The following is a 13,781-nucleotide window of genomic DNA, read 5'->3' as shown; positions in this document are numbered from 1 at the left end:
TAAACTCTCCATCACAAGACTTGGTTGCTTACTAAACCACTAAGCCTCTAACACATTGCCCACACCTAGACAGATAAGTATGGCTCTTTAAACCAGAGAGACAGATACATGTAATATCTAGTTAGCTGTGCTCCATAACATCTGTTTTCTGTAATAGTCTTCCTTTGTATGAAAGAATATGTTGGGACTGCTGAAATTAATATAAACATCAACAATGTGTAAGTCCTTAAGATGAAGTACTCCACTGTGCAAGAGGTTGTGCATCTTTATATTAAATCTTCTCTCTGTCTCTCCCCATTATTTAATAGATAAAATAGATGAAGTGTGGAGAAAAGTAATATTATCCTCATCTCCTGACAGGAAACTGTTGTACATAGGAGGGTTGAGTAACTTGGGTTCTGGAAAGCTGGGCTAGGACCAGGAACTGACCCTGGGCTACTTGTCCCATCATCTCAACCAGGAGCCTGCCCTTCCTCTCATTTAATAACACCAAAGTGGAGTGCAATTTGAAGATGAGACAATGAAACATTTCCTTTGAAAAAATTCCTTTGAAAATTTTAATTTCCTTTAAAATTAATTTTGGGTCCTTGATTACTAGTCTCAAATCACATATCTGCATATTCCCATTGTGATTGTTTCTCTGAAACAATACTTAGGCAAGCCCCACATTGCCCAGTCAGAGTAGGAGCATTGGAGACTTGGGATGCCCCTTAAAAACTATTTTCAACAGCTCGTTGCACACGTATGACCTTTGCCTGGCAACCAGGCTCAAAAAGCATGTAATTCAGCCAGCATTTGAGCAAGATGGTGCCTTACTGTGGCTTCTGTGCAGCCAACACATGCTTCTAAAACCGGCGCGGTAACCACAGATGAGCAGATCCCAAATATTTTGATAGACAGAGCACCATAAAACATCAAGTTAGAAACTCGGCAGCCCACAGACGGCCAAGACTTCAGTGGCTGCCTCAACCTGTATCTAAGCAGCAACCCACACGAGTCAGGTGGTGGGAGGGAGATTCTCGTCCCCTTCCTCCAGAGCTTCCGTTGGTGCTGCTCCAGTTGCTGTCATGGGCACTCAAGTGGTGCTGTGTGATTCTAATGCGCTGTCACCCTCCCAAACACGTGGGCGAATTTCACATCGCTTACATGTGGCAAAAGCCTCTTCACTGAGAAGAATTGCCAGGAATTCCTTGGCCTGCTGTGAGCAGCACTGCCAGAGCCTCGAGGTGAAGAGCTGCCAGGTGTGGTGAAGATCAGATGAGAATGAGGAGTGTCTCTGCTGGGTGCAAATTCAAGGATGGAGGGCCTGCTGCAGACACATCCTGGCGTGGGCTCCCAAAAGCCCCTCGTTAATAAGGGCTTGAAGATGATGTGTGTGAAAACAAAGAACTTGCTAGCTGGCCATGCGCATTTTGAGATTTCTGGATCATAATTTGCACTGTGAATCCCTGCTAGAAGTCGGTGGGCAGACAACACAGAGAAATGGGAACATTGGTAGAACAAGTGGTCCAGCAGTTTTTTAAGGAAACCAGTGAAATTCCCGATAAGACCTCTCATATATTGCAGATTGATTGGTGTGGATTCAAGTGTAACATTAATCTCTGGTCTGTGGTAAAAGTCTAGTTGAGGTTGTGAGCTAACAGGAGTTAAGTCCTTGAGGTATGGCAGTGTAGCACATCATTCTCACAGTTCCCACACTGGAGATCCATGATACTACCACATGGATTTCAAAAAGAAGGTGAGATTAATCTCCCCTCTGGCCCACATCAATTAGTCTCCAAAAAAAGGGGAATAAATAGCACCACTGCAAAGGACATCTGCAATCCTTGTGCTGGGACTGGGCTTCTCCATGTGATAATTTATGTCCTTTTCTTTACCTGCCTGATGTTTGCCTTGCCAGTCCCTGTCTGTACACATCAGGAGTATTTAACCCTGTGCCACTGGGATTTTCCACCTCTTCTGCAATGACATTCCTTCCACTATACTTTTCCCACCCTGTATCCAAGCTCTGATGATTTTGCTTTCATTTTCACATCTACTGGCTCAGGGAAAATTGCCAAAAATGTGAGTGTAAACATGCTGTGATCCCAGAGGCATCAAGATGGTGACTCCATGGAGGTGGAGAGCCGAACACAGGACCTGAGTGTATGGTGGTTTTAAACCCTATTCTTCCCTACAATGGAGATCTTTCCAAGCCAGTCCTGCTGGAGATCCAAGTCATCAGACCATTATGCCTTTCCCATTCTGAAAGTGGCCATGTGTGTAGCCCCACCACTGCTCACTGATGAGCCCTGGTTCTCCCTCCCACTCAGCAGCATTCTTTCATGGTAAGGTTTGTTTCTGTATCAGACTATAACCTGCTGCCTTCCTTTTTTCTTTGTTTTTTCCAGACTATGTCTGTGTTTATTTCCTTTGATGTTCCTAGTAAATAGGTCATTCCTTCCACCCTCTTGTCTATACCAGTTAATCTATACCATTACCTGTTTGCCTGCACTTTTCTCAGAAGGCCCTGCCCCAAGTGGTATTCCTATTAGCACTTCAAAAGAGGATTGATCTGGGTGTTCTTAATGAATTATCAGCCGTAGCTTTCCATCAACATTAGCATCCAAGGAGCTCTTCTGGATTACTCTTCTCCACAGCCGCTGGGGTTACTACGTTGACCTCTCCTTAGTGAGCAATGTTACCCTGTGGATGTTTCTGCACTTATATTTGTTCAATTTCTTGCTATTCCCACTATGTCCCACTCTTCATTTATTGAAATCCCTTTAGGATGGTGCTTCTAATAAATGATTCGCAATTCACACTCTGGCTGAGTGTTATCTTTGAATTTGATTGATGTATTTTTCTTCTCCTTCCTCAATGCTACTGCAGATGAATACAATGCCCAACTCAGCAGGAGTCCCTGAGGAGCCCAATATGGCAGTATTTATAAGCATACTCCACTTTCTGTTGTAGGGGCTGATTTTAATCTCTTTCATTGTTATTCTCTGTATCCACCCTACCTCTTTCTTGTAATGCTTTGGGCCCAGTCCAGCCACTGTTAAAGTCAACTGTGTCTGCATGGAATCCTTTAGGGACGGATCAGGTTCTGCAGGAATATTATGTCTGAAGCACTGAAATCAAGGATCTTTCTGTAGAAGAGTTCTGTGTACAACCAGTTGTCTTGTCTTCCAGTGAAACCCTTGAGGGTAAATTTACTGAGTGACTCAAGGGACCACATCCCTTCTTCCTCCCACCAGCATGTCCTACTACGCTGTATACTCATCCCACATGATGGATAAGCAGCTGCTTATCCTTCACTCTCCCCACCCAACACTTCCCACTCCATGTGGTTTTCCTCCTCCCATCAACACTGTGAGTATAATCTGTCTGTAGAGTCTATCACTTGGGTGCAACTGCTCCTCTTGATGTGACCTATGTGTGTGACACACTTCTGTTTTTTTCCTCCTGCAGAACAGCTAATAGTGCTTTCTGATTATTAGAGACCAAGTTTCACCTGGAAAGGATGTCAAGTTAATTGATCTGTAATTCCCCTTTTGGAAAAGAAGCGTGATGTTTTCCCTCTGCCAGTCACCAGGGCTTCCTCAGTTCTCCAGGAGCACTTGAATATAATGGATAATGGGCCTAAGAGTTTTTCAGCTAATTCCTTTAATACCCTTGGGTATGTACCATCTGGCCCTCTGTGCCGATTCGAATGCATTATGTTCTTTGTATTTCTTTGCTGTTTCTTTTTTTTTCCTTTTTCTTCTGCTAACTCCCGGCTCTCAGTTTCTTGGCTGTCCTTTGATTGCTCATTGCACAAGGTGTTTTTAAAGGAATTTTAGAAAACTGGAGTAGGTGACCTTTTCTTCAGCTCACTGTATCCATGGCAGAAATTAACTCGCTTTTTAAATTAACCTTTCATCAAGAAGCATTGTGTCTTAAAAGTTTGAGCTGAGATTATTTTCTTTTAGCCTATCCAGGCAAGACTGCATCTACAGGACATTTCCTGCTATTTGAAAGAGAAAGGCATTGAAGAGAAATTTCTGTAAGACCCTATATCCAGGTCCTGTCTTCTCAATACTGGTAGGGTATTTTTCCTCCTTTCTATTATGTCCTATTTTCTCTCTCTTCAAGTGCATTAATGTGACTCTGGTTACATCCCTCAGTTACTTGTAGACTTAAGTCTGCTATTTTCTTATCTCTTTGCCATCTTATAGCTAAGTATCTCTTCATGAATCAAACCCACACCAAATGATCTGATCATGTCTTTACTCTCCTTTGAGGCCTCTGATTTTACAGGGTTGAGATTCCAAGAAATTAACAGCAACATTCCAGCTGTATCTAAACCAGGCAGATTAGGGTGATGCCCACTGAGGATGGCAGGGAATTTCGCAATGCCAGCTGGCTGCCAGAAGTTACACATAGATTCTGCTCCTACATCACTTCCCAGCTTTCCTTGGCATTATGGATGCTTCCGAGTGTCCTTCGGGAATATTTTTCCCGGAGTGATGGTAGCCCATATTATTCCACTTTCATGATTTCATTTTCTGGCCACATTGCTAATCTCTGTCAGTGCCACAGGCTAAATTCTCTGTTCAACAACACTCAAATCTCCTCCCATCTTAGCATCAACACCATCTTGCTGTACTGTGTATTTTCCCTGCTTACTTGCATGTGACTTGCTTTCATTTTTCTCCAAACTTCTCTTTCTTTTATCCAATATTCTCCCCACAATATTTTCCATTTTAAATGGCTTCTATAGAATTTCCTTTTCCTTTTTTAAAAACAAATGAAAAAGCTTTTTTCTCCTTTCTACAGAGACGTATTAGGCACGACAGGTTTATACCTGTCTACCTCTAATACATAGTGTCCTTGAAATAGGTACAGACAACGATGGGTCTACCCACATGCTGAAAGATGGAGTAAAATTCATTAGTAAGCAAAATTCATTAGATGAAGCAGCACAAGTAGGCAGCACAACAAGCAGGACATGGTCACAGGATGCTTTTGATTTGAATGTGAATCATTCCCTGTACAATCCACTGAGGTTGGAAGGGACAGTCTCCTCCTGTCTTGCATTTAGGTGGCGTCAGATGAAGGTAGTTGTGGTTTCCTTCCCTCCACCCTGACTTTGGAAAGTTGTCATGACATGGACCCCAGCACTCCATTCGTTTGGCACATCCAGCGAGGTGGTGACTGGATATGGACTAGTCCATGCCTGTCAAAATGCTGGATGGGAAGCAGAGCAGGATAGGACACTTGATAACTTCCCCAAGCCTGCAGGCTTCAGAGAAAAATGACCCCCTTTTTCTTTGCGGAGACAATAAACAAAAGGCTGCATTAAAACCTTTGTTTGCAGGAGATCATGAAGATTTCAGTGATACCATACTCCCCTGCAGGAGGAGGGATTAAGTGGGTTACAGAACAGATTTACAAGCCCTGGAGAGAGTAAGTATCCAACGGAAATCTTTGGCAATCTCCTTCCCTTCCTCTTCTGTGTCTCACCCTGGCTTCTGGTAACACTTAGAACAAAACCACCAGCTCTTGCTTATTTTAATGTGTTCTCTATTTTACACTGAACCCAAATGAAACATCAAAGGTCTGGCTCAAGCACTTGCAAGTAAAAATAGCTCTAAGGCCAATATATTTAAGGCCCTTGAATGATATCTCTGAAATAAGTCATCCTAAGCCCATGAGAGGGGAATGGTGTTGTTTGTTGAAGGAATGTGTGTGGTGCTGATAGTGGGCAGTACTGACACTTAAAGAGCAATGAGTGATACTGCAAAACAAAAGGAAGGTGAGAAAACCAACATGAAGACTGCATTGCACTGTATTGTGGAAGAAGAGCAAAATATATTTAAGATAAAAGCCAGTTTCAAGCTGCCTTTATTTTCTTTCCAATCTGATCCATCTCCTCCCTTCTGAGAAATTTAGATTTGAACATGTCTTTCTTGGTACATGAGAGAATGGTAAATCATGGTACATCCTTGGTACATGAGGGTATGACCCTCTCTCTCCCACAAAATACTGCAATTTGTTTATAACCATCCAGGACCCATTTTTTCCCTGTGACGTGCCCGTTTTTGAAGTGATATACATCAAGGCTATGAAGGCATAAGGCATATCCCATGCAGTCCTTTTGAATCAGCCTTTTGTCTGCATTGCTCTGTGTTTGAATAAAACATTATACTTTTATTCTCTGTCACTACCAACCTCTGTCTTAAATTCCTTTGCTTCACAGGTAAACAATATTTTCTTTTTCCATCTTCTAGTAATGAGGTGAATGCACCTTTGCAGTTATTAATCCATACTGCCTTCACTCTCTCACTGAAACTTGGGCAAGGACAGCTTGAGCCACTGTGATATCAATACCAAGTGAGATTTTCTGGAATAGATCAGTGTAAGTCGTGTCTTCCTTTGACCTGATGTTTTTCACCACCATTTTCCAGCCAATGGCTCCCAAACGCAACATTTGTAATTGGTCTTTCTCAGATATGATGGAGGTATATCATCTCAGGATGTAAACACATGGTATTCCACAGATTCCTGCCTGGCCTGGCCAGTCCTGGCCTGTCTTGGCAGACAATTTATGAAATCTCTTGAGTCATGAAGGAGGCTTTATATACTAGGAAGGTACTCGAAAGAAGTTGGAAAGTATACTCGATTTTAAGCACACACATCTTTCAAAGGCTGATGTATAGACAAACCCACTGAAGTGAATCCTTATGGCTCACCAGTGAGGGACATGAATGTGGTCATATGGAGCAGATGCAGGTTTCAAACCACTGTGAGCAGTGCAGTTGAGTGTCCCATTAGCTGAACCAGAGAAAAGGACATTAATGGGTCAAAACTGGCCAGATACACAAGGGACAAGTGCTGGAGGGTGTGAAAAAACCCCAGTCTTATGGCCCTCAAGGCTGCTCTGTTATTTAAGGGCTTGCTGCAGTTATTTAAGCAGGGTGAACAAGATAAAAAGGGCTTGTTGGTGTTGGATGCTGAGGCAGTGTTTAAGACATCCCTGACTCACAGCTCACAAGCTGGGACTCGTTTTGCAAGTTCAGTCCCTGTTCAGATAGGATCAGGGAATGTCTCTGGGCTGGATTGCGAAGGAAGCAGTCTTGCCAAATATGCTCTGCCCACAGCACCGTCCAGACCCGTCAGATGATATTTCTTCTAATTTTACTAATGTATGCTTGGCCCCAATTCCACGCTACCTGAGGCTACAGCCGTAATAAAAACACAGCACACATGCTGTGGGTGGGTGCATGCAGCTGGTGGGAGTTGAGGCACGTGAAAATGAAAAACACAACTCTTTCTTAATTGCAGCAGAGGAATCAAGAAATAATATTCCACGGAGTCCTTTCCTTGTGCCTCTCTCTCTGTGGCACAGCCTCACCCACAGCCCTGTGTGTCGCTGGAGAAGATGACAGCAGGTTTCCTCTGTACAGAGATTGTTCCATACCTGAGCAATGCTGAGATTTTCAGGCAGAAGTGGGCTTGTATTGCCACACACAGCTTGTGTTCAGGTGTGGCTCCTACACCAGGATCATCCCATGTACCCACCTTGTGGGTTATGCTGGTGGATGGGGTGTTGGTGATCTAATCCCTACCTGAGGATGAAACCATCAGGCTGCCCTCTTGCCGTGGTCATGCAGGTCATACACTCCTGGAAAGGAGTGAAAGAACCCTGGGCACACATTTTCTCCCACCCATGAACTGCTTCCATGAACCCTTCTGGTGGAGATGGGTTGGGCTGCAGCTCTGGGCTGGGTGAAAGTCTCACTAAACTTATAAACCACATGAGCTTAGAAAAGTTTGACTTCTTTGAGCCACAAGCCCTCACAAATGTGGGAACTTGTAACAACATCACTGCTGTGTCTATAGAGAAGAAATTGAAACAGACACCTCTGTGAAGGCAAGGGACTGTTGGGGAAAAGAAGGGAAGGGGCAGAGAGGAACTCCTTGGTGCAGCCCTTGTTTCTGCTCTCAGGATGTAAACACAGGCACCAGAGGGATACTCCCTCAGAGGAGCAGAACATGTTGAGATCCTGATACCATCCTCACCTCTGAATCCAGCCAGCCATTGCAGCTCTTGACCTCCCTGCCACATCATCCCACTAACATGTATCCCTGATATCACTTGTTAGGGGCCACCTTGTTCTCTGACAGCTATTCCTACTGGAATCTTTTGAAGAAAGAACCAGCATGGGTTAGAGAAACCCGTGGGTAGTACTGAGAAGGCAGTTTATGTGCTGGGAAATTTGGGATTTTTATGGACTTGCAGAAGTTTCATGGTTCTGACATTAGTCTGAATCCTTTTTTTCTCAGCTTATAGTGAGCATTGCACATATCAGGAGTACTTTCAGTCTGAAAATTTGTATTCACTGCACATAGCACAGTCGATTTGTGTTGATTTTCAACAACAGCATTTTATTTACTGGCAGCATTTTTTGTTGGTTGATATTTAGCAGCTCCACTTGCTGATGCCCAACCCTGCAGGCTGATATGTAAGTAAAGATGATGCAAGAAATAGAAAATGGTCGCTTCCTTCTTCCAGGTCTTCTGATTCATTTCACATACTTGGTATATTAGTGATTGCTTTTTTCACTGGTCTGTGCTGTCTCAAATGCCTTAAAAACACTTGCCCAAGCAATGTACTGTCACATCAGAAGGAGTTTCTTTTCCCCACTCTCTCCAGGGGAACCTCCACCCCTCTCTAGGCAAAACACATGAGATGCTAAGGCTTAAAATTTATGGAGCCTGATTTAAAAGCCAGGATGTCTCCTGGTCTCAAGGGAAGGGAAATGACCATTGGCTTATTTTGCAGTCACTCCTTTTCAGAGAAGGAAGTGCTAATAAGTGCTCACTTGAAGCACAACAGCTTAGTGCAACTGAAGGCCAAAAAGCAGACACATAATTGCTGTGACTGGGAATAGAGGAGCCAAGAAGAACATGTGAGAAGTTATTCCTTGTGAGTGGTGCTCTGTGAGCGATGCACAACATCAGTCATGGTACTGTCTGAGATGTGCTACCCAACATCCAGGACTACCCCAGGGACCCTGCTTCCCCTGCCAAAGCAGCTCACTTGGAGCTGGGGATGGGTCTGTGGCTGCAGCATGGGAGAGGAGATAGAAAGGAGAGACAGCACTGGGAAAAGGAAATGCCTGGAAAACATCATAGGCAGTGGTAGGAATTCCACATGGAGACAGTCCATCGCACACTCTGTAGATACATGAGCTCTTGAGCAGTTTGAGAACAGCTCTGAAAACCCATCATGCTCACCCAGGGGAAATCTCAGATGAGATTTCAAAGCACAGCACTCTCAGGCTCTCAGGAGCCCTCCTGGAAGAATATCACCACGCACAAAAACAACAACAAACACAACACATGATGCAGCTGGAAACCAGAAGGGGCCATTAGTTTGTCTTACCTGCTTAGCAATCACAGACCATCAGATTTCACATGAGTACTGTATCCGGAGACTTGGTCACACAAAATATCCTGATCCTCTCAAGACTATAATGTCTCAGGCAGAATCTAGGAATGGAATGGATTGATCCTCAGCAGTGGCAGAAAAGGGCTTGGGTGAGCTGTGCCCTGGTGGCACTGCCAGGCAACCTGCAACTCACTACTGTAGAGGAAGGCAAAATGAATCAAGATTCTTGTTCTCTGCTCTGAGGAAAAAAACAGTTTTGAACCTCACATTGAGTATTCACATTGATCCTCAGCAAGTTAGAGTCAAGAGTCAAAAGGGGATGTGGAAACACTGCCATGTACAGCTGTTGCACCACTTTTCTTGTTGCACTTCCACTTATTGCTCAAGAACGGTCCACAACCGTTTTGGCCAGGACTTGCCAATGTTTGTGACTAAAAGTTCAGCATGATAGTGGCTAACACCCTTATTAGTAACTTTTAATAGGTCCCAGACTACGTGTAAAATGTACATAAGTAATTTCTTAAAGACTTGATGCACAAAGGCTTCTGCATGCCATTTGAATACTATGAAGAGTTTATAAGAAAATCAGTTATGAGGCAGTAAATCTAGGAGTCCCAGGCAATAAATTCTTTTGTGTTCCTCGTTTCTATGGCCCTTTCTTGCTGTTACAAGGTGTCAGAAGGGCATTTGCTGTCATGGATGTATGCACACACACATTCCCACCAGATCTTTCAGAGATGATGCTCCTGTCTAATGGCCTCATCTTGGAACAGGGAGGGAATGGCAGCACCTCAGCCTCTCCCCAAAAAGAAATTCACTAATCAAGAGAGGGGATTATCCTGCTGCATTTAGCGTTGGTGCAGCCTCACTTTGAGAACCATGTGCTGTTCTGGGCTCCAAAATTTAAGAAAGTTGTTAAGGTACTGGAATGCATCCAGAGGAAGGCAACGAAGCTGGTCAAAGGATTTTGGGCTTTTCTAGTTTGGAGAAAAGGAGGCTGAGGAGTGAACTCATTGCTCTCTGCAGCTCCTTGAGGAGGGGAAGTGGAGAGAGAGGTGCTGATCCCTTCTCCCTGGGATCCAGTGATAGGGTGCATGGTGGTTCAAAGCTGCTCCAGAAGAATTTCACTCTTGACATTATAAAACATTTCTTTACTGGGAGGGTGGTCAAACACTGGAATTCCTTGAGAGGTGGTTGATGCCCCCAGGCTGTCAGTGTTTAAAGAGACATTTGGACAATGCCCTTAACGACATGCTGTAACTTCTGGTCAGCCCTGCGGTGGTCAGGCACTTGGACTGCATGATCATCATAGGTCCATTCCAACTGAAACAGTTCTATTCTATTCTATGCTATTCTATTCCATTTGGCTTAGCATGTAGCTGCTGGCAAAGGCCCCTGCTGGTCTTCCACACAGGCCACAAAGTTTGGCTTTGCTGGGTTGTTTAAACTGAGCCCAAAAGAAAGAACTGCTTGGTGAGTGCGCTTTGGTGACTCCAGCCTGCCAGCTCAGCTGCCTACGCTCGTGCTCTGTCTGGGGAAAATGACACCTGGGTATTTCCAGTAAGCCCAGCATCCTTTCACTGGCTGCTGCTGGGAACTCCCCACTGAATCACCCAACCCTCTGCAGACATACACGCATTTTCTTCTGTTTCCTTCCGGAGAAACCAATCTGTGTGCACCCCCTGAGACCACGTGAGGTCTGACAGCAAGGCCAATCACCCAGGTATCAGACAGGCAGAAGTGTGTTTTCAGGAACACTTCAGTTTTCAGATCTGTTACTTTTTACTGTCATATTGAGAACTGGAAGTATCTGGAACCTTCAGAGGGAAGTGGTAAATGAGCAAAAATACACCCCTAGAATGCACCTACTCCTGCAGGAGCTGTGAGCTTGTATTACTGTCATATTACGAAGACTGAGCCATGTGTGTGATAACCACCTTGAGGAAAATTGCAGCTGGCCTTCCTCTCCATAATGTCCAGGAAGAGGGAGAGCAGGAGCTGGATTCAGAGGGCAGAGTATTCCCCACACCATGCAAGTTTGCCCTGTTGTATATGCTTACTTCACTGAAGAGTATTGCCAGTAGCTGGATTGAAGCACATCATGCAGAAAAACATCCTTCCTACAGCAAAGTGGGAAGGTGAGGTGTCAGTGGACTCCTTACGGCAAGGTTTGGTTTGCTGGGCTTCATGTTGTTTGCTCATGTTGCACCCTCATTGGCAAGACTCAAAAGTGCCTCCAGTTGCCCTCATTCAGTTCTCTTTCCAGGTGGAATCACCCAGCTGCTGTGATTGTCACTTCTCAGCCTGGTGTCTGACAAGCAAAGAGCATCCTGGCCCCCAAAGCTCATTTTCCAGCTGCAGCCTGACTTCACTGATCCTCCTTTACACCCTCTGGTGTCTTCATGTCCTCTTGCTGCCCTAGCACAAGCCACTCAGGTAACAGATGCGAGATTGCTTTCCTGATTGCATATCATTCCACCTTCCACCCCTCTGTGAAAGAGCCAGACATTCCTTGTCACTCCTCTGCACAGAAAGCATCTCTAGACATTGTTGGCACCACTTCCCCAAGCAGTCTTCCATCCTGTGGGCAGACCCGGAGTTTGTTTGAGATGGAGAGCTTGCAGCCATGCCAGGCTTCCCAGGTAGCATGTGCCAGAGCATATGTAGCTTAAGCAAACAGAAATGTAAAGAAGAGCCTGACTCTCCCTCCCCCTCACCAGCCAAGTTCTGCGCCTGTTCCCCAATAAAATTCCCAAATGAGGTCAAGGCGTTTAACTCATTACCATCATAGAGTTCCCCCACCAGACTGAAGGGTTTCCAGGCAGATGACAAACACTCCACCTAAGCAACGTGGATCACCAAAATCCACCACTGCAGCACAGCTGCTTTGGACTGGAGCACAGCATGTCTCTCAAGCCAGGAGTGTTACACAACCATTGCCTATAAAGGAGGAAATCAACAAAATTTCTCTAGTTGAATCGTAGCAGAAAATTAAGTAAATTTAAAGTGGGCTTTGCAAATGACATTCAGGCTCCAACAGCTGGGAATGGAAGGTCCTGGTGGTTCTAGTGGCCACAAGCCACCAGGAAATTAAAAGTAGCTTTCTATTTGGAAGATTGGAGGCCAGCAACACCATGGCCCCTACCAGCACTGAATTAGTCCTAGGCTGACCCCACCTGACAGCACTTCCTGCAACATCTGGATATTCTTTGGATGTCTCTGCCAAGTTGCAGCTTGTTCCAAGCCTGCTGAGTTCATGAGACTTGAAAACACACATCTGCCAGGGAGCTGGCAGTATCAAAGGAAAGAGCTGTACGGAGAGCTTGGTTATCCCTTTGCCAGCAATCAGGTGGGCACAGATCTGCCACAGGCTGCTGGGGATGGTCTGGACTTGGCTGGCAACAGCAGCTCCACTGCTGGCCATGGCAGGGTGGCTCGGAGGTGGCCAGGTCCTGTCCCCATCTCTGACAGCTCTGCCCAGGGGGTTACATACACAGTGCAGCCTGCATCCAATCAAGCTCCAACAGGATCCACTCTCAGGGAGGGATTTGCCCTCCCTTACACAAGCTGACTCTGCAGGATGGTGAGTCATGCGCCTGGGGGGCAGCAGAGTGAGCAGGGCTCCCCGGGACAGATGTGCCTCTGTCTGTCCAACACTTTCCCTACAGTGCCTTGGGCCAAGCCTGCCCACAGGCACTAACTCCAGAATCTTCCCTGTCTCTTGTGCAAGCTCCCACCCAAGCAGAGTGCTTACCTATGGAGTCAGTTAAAATTTTGGTGCTCTCTGCAAACCACAGGGCATCTGCATCATAACAAAACATCAGTTTGGTTTGAAAAAGTATCATCCTGTGTCAGAGAGGCCCTACAGGACACAGGGAGGATAAGGACACGTAATGCAATGGGTCACGATGGCTGGCAGAGCCGATGGGCTGTCCATGTTGGCAGTGGCACAGTGGGTGACAGGCATTGCAGGTTTCCTCAGCAGCACAGCTGCCTGAGCTGAGCTGAATTTTTGAATAAGAAAGCAAAGCCCCGGTTTAGTGTTTTTGTGCATGAGGAGGGTGTGCCGTGGAGCCAGAGTGTCTGGGACAGCCGTGGCCAGAGGAAGCCGCTGCGGCCGCTTGCGGAGGAGGAAGTCGGCGAGTGCTGGGTTTTGCTGGAGAGCAGGGGAGGTGGCGGGGGGAGTTGGAGAAGGGAGTCCAGCCTAAGAAAAGAGCAAGGAAGGAAGAGGCTTGGAAAGTGCACTGCTGGTGCGGACACGGAGGAGAGGGCCGGGAAAGGAGCTTGTCCCTGCAGACAGCTTCGTGCGATGTGGGAGAAAGGGCTGAGGTTTCAAGATGGATGGACTGGAAGGAGCAGGAAG

General features: G+C 45.7%; 1 long non-coding RNA gene across 1 annotated transcript; it reads left to right on the top strand.

The window, feature by feature from the left end:
* The first annotated feature begins 3,390 nt into the window (after positions 1-3,390).
* LOC109144757 lies at positions 3,391-12,005 on the top strand. Its single transcript, XR_002045784.2, has 3 exons — positions 3,391-3,661; positions 5,342-5,430; positions 11,685-12,005. It is a non-coding gene; the product is annotated as an uncharacterized LOC109144757 (long non-coding RNA).
* Positions 12,006-13,781: the final 1,776 nt, after the last annotated feature.

This window comes from Corvus cornix, chromosome 5 (genome assembly GCF_000738735.6).
Source record: "Corvus cornix cornix isolate S_Up_H32 chromosome 5, ASM73873v5, whole genome shotgun sequence".
In the NCBI taxonomy this organism is placed as follows: Eukaryota; Metazoa; Chordata; class Aves; order Passeriformes; family Corvidae; genus Corvus; species Corvus cornix.
Note: the sequence above shows the minus strand (reverse complement) of the source record. Positions and strands in the feature narration are given on the sequence as shown.